Raw genomic sequence first — 5827 nt, forward strand, 5'->3', positions numbered from 1 at the left:
AAAATGAATAATTCAAGATAACATAAGAGCTTTCCTGTAGGAATTTGATTCAGATTTAGTTTAAATCAAAGCAGCTCGAAATATACGTACATACATACGTAAGTACCATTTTATCTCCCTTGGTACTCAAACAGGGTGAACTTTTGACCTCTCAGGTGAAGTAGAAATACTGAAAAAAAAACTGTGTATATCTTAAAATCTTTAAAATCAAAATATGTTGATTGCTATATAGTCCATGAAACCATGTAAGGAAGAAAACAATCGTTATGTTACAACCTCGTTAATAAATAATTAAAGAAAATTTCAAAAGAAAAGGAAATTAGTTCATATCTAGCGTATTTAACATAATTTATTCTACTTTAATTCTTTTTGTGAGACCTATGTGTGTGTGTGTGTGTGTGTGTGTGTGTGTGAATTTTGCTTCGAAGCCTGTTTGTGAGCGATTGTTGGACACATACACACACACACACACACACACATCCATTGGACTTTTTTTGTTACTGGGTAAACTCTTGTACTGGGAGTAAATTATTAACTAATAATGCAGTTCAATATTTTACTCGAAAGTTACTCAGCTGATGTACTTTACATGAAGCATGGACAGAAAGGCGTTGAAGAAGCAGCGCAAATGATTGTTTTTGAGGAAGGTGGTGGGGAGAGGGAGAAGGAAACGGGGGGGAGGGGCACCTGGCGGAGAGGTGAGAACGCAACCTGCCACGGCCGCACGATTTCAGTCAAGCGAAGACCACCGCCGGTGTTAGAGGGAGGATATCCGAGCGGGTAAGTTCTGGGTGTTGTGTGGTTGTTACACGAGGATACTATTTAGGTTAAGTACCAGGTGTTGTGTGGTTGTTATAGATGAGTTGATACGGATCTTGAGTTCAGCTTTATATTTGCTTTGATATTAAAGGTTTCGAGTTGTTAAGGGTTGTGATGTTTTGGTGTATTAACTCCATTTACAGTGAAGTGCCTCCCATATATTTCAGAATGCGGTGTCTGCGTAGTCGGAAGCTGTGCTATTGAAGGGGGGCAATATTCAGTAAGTGGTTTGTTGTTGTGTGTTAATTTATCTGAGTTTTGATGCTTGCTTTCACACTGGTTACGCTTGATATTTCCAGTGCAATTGCGTTTTGAGTGCTACTTATGTTGCAAGGTGTGGGATGGGTGTTTTGTCTGGTAGGCCCGTATTCAGGAAATATTTTAAGGCCACAGACGAGTAGCCGGGGTCTCCGAGGTACAATTTCAATATTGTAAAATCGGGTTTCAGTGCAAATGGTTACTTGTGTGCTTTGTACTGACACTGGTATGTTGGTGGATGATGTACCATGTTTCATAGGAATTTATTCACCTAGTCAAGTCGCCCAGTGAAATCGTTCGGTTAAAGTAAGATGCATAACTCGAGAAAGTTTTACTCTACCAATAGCTGTAGTAATTGGTCTTCATCCATAACTATATGCCCATAGGTGACTTTATGGTAGGCTGTTTGATAGTCTTTAATCTGTATTTGATTTTGAGGGTGTTACATACTTGCATCTTTTCTTTTTTACTAGTGCTTTCTTGTAAGACCTGTATCTGGAAGAGTTTGAAGCTTCAGTGGACACAAGGCACTACCCCGGGACACGGGATAGTTGGAAGAGCGTAATTGCCTCGAGTATACAAGGGTCCGGCATCCCTCCGTTCCCAGGCGTGGGTGGGCTGCCTTCTGAACTAGACAGTAGTGTAAGACTCGTGGTGCTGGCTGTTTTTGCTGGTCAATGAGCGATGTGTTCCTAAGAGTTCGAGAGACTCTCCCGTTTGATGTTTTAACTTTTTTTTTTGTACTCTCCATACTTAATCTCCGGAGACTCTTCGAGGTAAATTAATGGAAGAAATGCGCATAATTCGCTTAATCTCCGGAGACTCCGAGGTAAATTAATGGAAGAAATACGCATAATTCAAATGAAGTATACATTCAGTAATACAACTGGTAAAAAAAAATATATCTTGTCAATCCTTTTATGAGAGAAATGTATATCTTGTCAATCCTTGTATGAGAGAAATCTTGTGAACATGTCATTCAAAACACTTTCTGGCGGTAAATCATCTGTAGTGTTTTGATGTGGATGGGATTAATGATGGTAATGCTCAAGGGACAGGGAGAAGACTGAGGCGTAGGAAAAGAGGTGCAAGATTAATTGAAGGTCGGTGGGGAAAATAATTAGGTCATGCTCGGGTATGGATGTTAGAATTTGAATGTCATGACTTGGGAAAATTAAGATTACAGTTGGGTTAGGATCTTATAGAAAATGCCCAGTTTGCACAAGTTCTTACTTGCAGACGTGAGTGAGAGGGCCTGATGTAAGACTGCTTGAGTGAAGAGAACCTGACATGTCTGCTCTGCTAAGGTGTGTATATGATGATGGCAGTCTTGTCACAATGTTAGTTAGCCAACATTATTACACTAATGTAACAAAACTGGCAACATAGTGACACAGAGCTGAACTGTGAGAGTTCAAAGCACCAAGGGGAATAAATTTGGACAGATTGGGACACAATATATACTTCTATTTACTGCTTCCTATTCTATATCTATTTACTGACTGCTTTCTATTATTTTGTTTCCTATTCTCTATATTTACTGGAGGATACTATTCAACATAACACAACACATGAGGGAGTGGTACACACCATGAAAATTGTTTAACATTTCTGGTATTGTTTTGCATTCTAAAAATATCTTGGTCATGTTGGGAAATCAACTCTCAGTATCACACAGTTCATTGGTAAGCAATTTACACTGCATTCCAGTAACATGGTAAACAATAAGAAAATGTATGAAAAATAACAAATATAAGATTCTCTAGGATTCTCTAAATCTTGTGGACCACATGAAAAAAAAATACTACTAAAAATTCATGTGGACAACATTCGTACTATCACACAAAATATAGAGAAGATTGGATGGCATTTCTGATGGATGGCATTTCTGTAATAATACTTTTTTTTTTTTAAGTTGCATCTGGTGTCTTGTTAGGTATTGAAAACAAACGATGGTGGTGCTGTCCTTGTTGCAGGTGGTGCCAACTTCAGTAACCCTTCAACTAGTGCTAAAGGAGAGAAATAAATTGGAAAGTTTCATTTTCATTTCACTCATGCATTCTATGTATATACATACATACATTATAAGGCAGTAACATTTTCATTTCTCGTGCAGTCTCGTCCTTTCATTTTTCTTATGCAGCATAACCAATGGTTGTCATGAACTGTTAAAATTAAAACAAATTAATGAGACTTGTTTAGACATTTATCTAAAACTTGTTTGGACATTTATCTATTTAGGTTGTGACAACCAAGTGGACATTTATCTATCTAGACAACCAAGATAGACAACCAGGTTAAAGACAACCAGGTTAAATATGTTAAGATCATAAGATTTCTTAGTTTGTTTGGACATTTATTATCTAATAATGACAGGTCATTGTTTTGTTGATTGATTAACCAAATGATTTGTAATACACAGATCATAAAAATATAAAGAAAGGAATTGTGAATTGTGTGTACATGATGATGGAGTGTGTACATGATGGAGAAAGGAAAATTGTGTGTAGATTGTGTATGAACATGGAGAAAGGAAAATTGTGTGTAGATTGTGTATGAATGTTCAAAGTAACAAAAACATTGTACCCCCTCTTAAACATTTCAGTGATTCAGTAAAGTTGCTTGTTTGGTTGTTAAGTGATTCAGTAAAGTTGCTTGTAACCAAACTATCATTCAATACTCGGGATACTGCAATATCCTAACATGATGAATCCTCCTAACATGTCCATGATTGATGTCTTGTATGTAACATGCATGTTAGAAAGTTTGATGTCTTGTATGTCACAAAGTTTGATGTCTTGTATGTCACATGCATGTTAGAAAGTAAAAAGATCACAATGTCTTGTATGTCACATGCATGTTAGAAAGTAAAAAGATCACAATGTAAAAGAAAAATCATCATAGTACTTGTTGTACATTGACAGTACAGTCAGTCAGTGAGAGATGCTGCTATTAACTGGCAGCACTATAAGATTTCTTAAAGATTTCCTTGTTCTCTAGTCTGCTCCTCACCGGCCCATATATATAAGTGAGCTGAGTGAGCTGAGCTATCTGACATGTGTACTCCAGTCACAAACTCTTATATACTCCAGTCACAAACTCTTATATACTCCATCCTCAGTCACTCTTAGATTTAGATAGATCTCTATCCACAGTCACTCTTAGATTTAGATAGATCATCTTACATATTCCATCCTTAATAGATCATCTTGTATATTCCATCCTTAAGATCCTCTAACTCTACTCAAAGTAGTTAAACCGGTTAACTCGATCCCACTGGCAGCTTGGTGCAAGCTAGCACAGTCATTTCATATTCATTTGCATTCCATTTCATATCCAACATTAAGCTTTCTGCATGGATATATGATATGGGAAGGAGAGAGTCTGACCTTTGACACCTTGGACTGGAGGGAGGGAGGAGTAGGGAAGTGACAGGTGATACATGTTACACACTCATGTTCTCAGGCATGCATGAAACCCCCCTAAGTAAAATGACAATAATGGAAGCTCAAGGAAGTCTTGTCTTTTTCACATCATCCTTTCACACATCACTTGAGTGAATTTCACTCTATCAGCTGAGATTTCTGAAGGTGCTGGTATGCTGTCATGTCCACCTAAATGGTCTGTGACAGCTTATAAATGGTCTGACAGCTAATACCTGTACCTTCTAGGACCTCCAGCTCTGCCCCACTACATTTACTAGGCAATTGCTCAGTTGCACACCCTCAGAATCATAACCAGTTAACTTGAAGAAAAGCAAAATAGGTTTCATACCACAAAAAGCAAAATACCACAATTCTTCCATAATGTCTTCCATAATAATGTATATACATTATGATTTCATTCAAGTATACTGACATCCTACAGGGTGGCCCAGCCAAGGTATATATTTACCTTAACTGCCTAACTAAATCTAGTCACTCGTAACCTTCCAACCACAACCCATGTAACTCACTCGGTCTTTCCTATTGATTCCGGAACTCTTGATTGTCAAATGCACACAGTGAATGCACTGGCACACATGTCAATGAGAATTTAACAAAAAATCTTTGTTTATGTACATTGGAGTGGAGTAACTCAAAACAGTAACTAACTTCACAATGCAATATGAAACCCCCACACTCTAAGAATATCACAATGCAATATGAAACCCCCACACTCTAAGAATATATCTTGTCCTTATCCACCAAAATTATTGAATAAGTTGTTGTTGTTATGGAAAGGGTTTCTGAAGCTGCGATCAGAGGGTGTCGGTCTGAACGGTGCCCTTGCCCCAGCAGCACCATGCTTAGCCACCTCACATCTCACGAGCACCACGCATGATGGGTTGACATCCACCTTGAAGCGCTTGTCTGGTTGAACGATGCCATAGTGGACGCCGTCAAAGAGGTCTGTGATGGAGTAGCCTTCTGGGTTGGCAAGACCGAGCTCTCTCAGTGTCACAGAAATCTGCAACACCAAGAAAATTAATCTTACACGATTTCATGTCACTTATTTGTTTTCAAGTACATAAGAGAGATAGATGCCAGTATGTCTGCTGCATGAGGCACTGTGTCCAATTTAAGAAGATGGGATAGAGTATATAGAAAGCATGTGAGTCTTTACTGAATGTTTAGGTTTTAAGAATATTGGTGGGTGGAATGTTGCCATTACTATAGGAATATTTTGATGAGTACAAGTATTGAAACACTACACATTTCTTTAATTGTGTTTAGCAATAGCGATAAAAAACAAATAAAACCCCAGACAT

At 38.0% G+C, this 5827-nt stretch overlaps 1 long non-coding RNA gene across 2 annotated transcripts; it reads left to right on the plus strand.

Annotated features, from left to right (window-relative positions):
• The first annotated feature begins 683 nt into the window (after window positions 1-683).
• Window positions 684-3537, plus strand: LOC135090006 (uncharacterized). 2 transcript variants are annotated; one of them, XR_010261728.1, is made up of 4 exons: window positions 684-780; window positions 987-1039; window positions 2317-2384; window positions 3054-3537. It is a non-coding gene; the product is annotated as an uncharacterized LOC135090006 (long non-coding RNA). The 2 variants fall into 2 exon arrangements; XR_010261727.1 differs by lacking the exon at window positions 987-1039 and having other exon boundaries at window positions 699-780.
• The last annotated feature ends 2290 nt before the right edge of the window (window positions 3538-5827 follow it).

This window comes from Scylla paramamosain, chromosome 34 (genome assembly GCF_035594125.1).
Source record: "Scylla paramamosain isolate STU-SP2022 chromosome 34, ASM3559412v1, whole genome shotgun sequence".
Classification (NCBI taxonomy): Eukaryota; Metazoa; Arthropoda; class Malacostraca; order Decapoda; family Portunidae; genus Scylla; species Scylla paramamosain.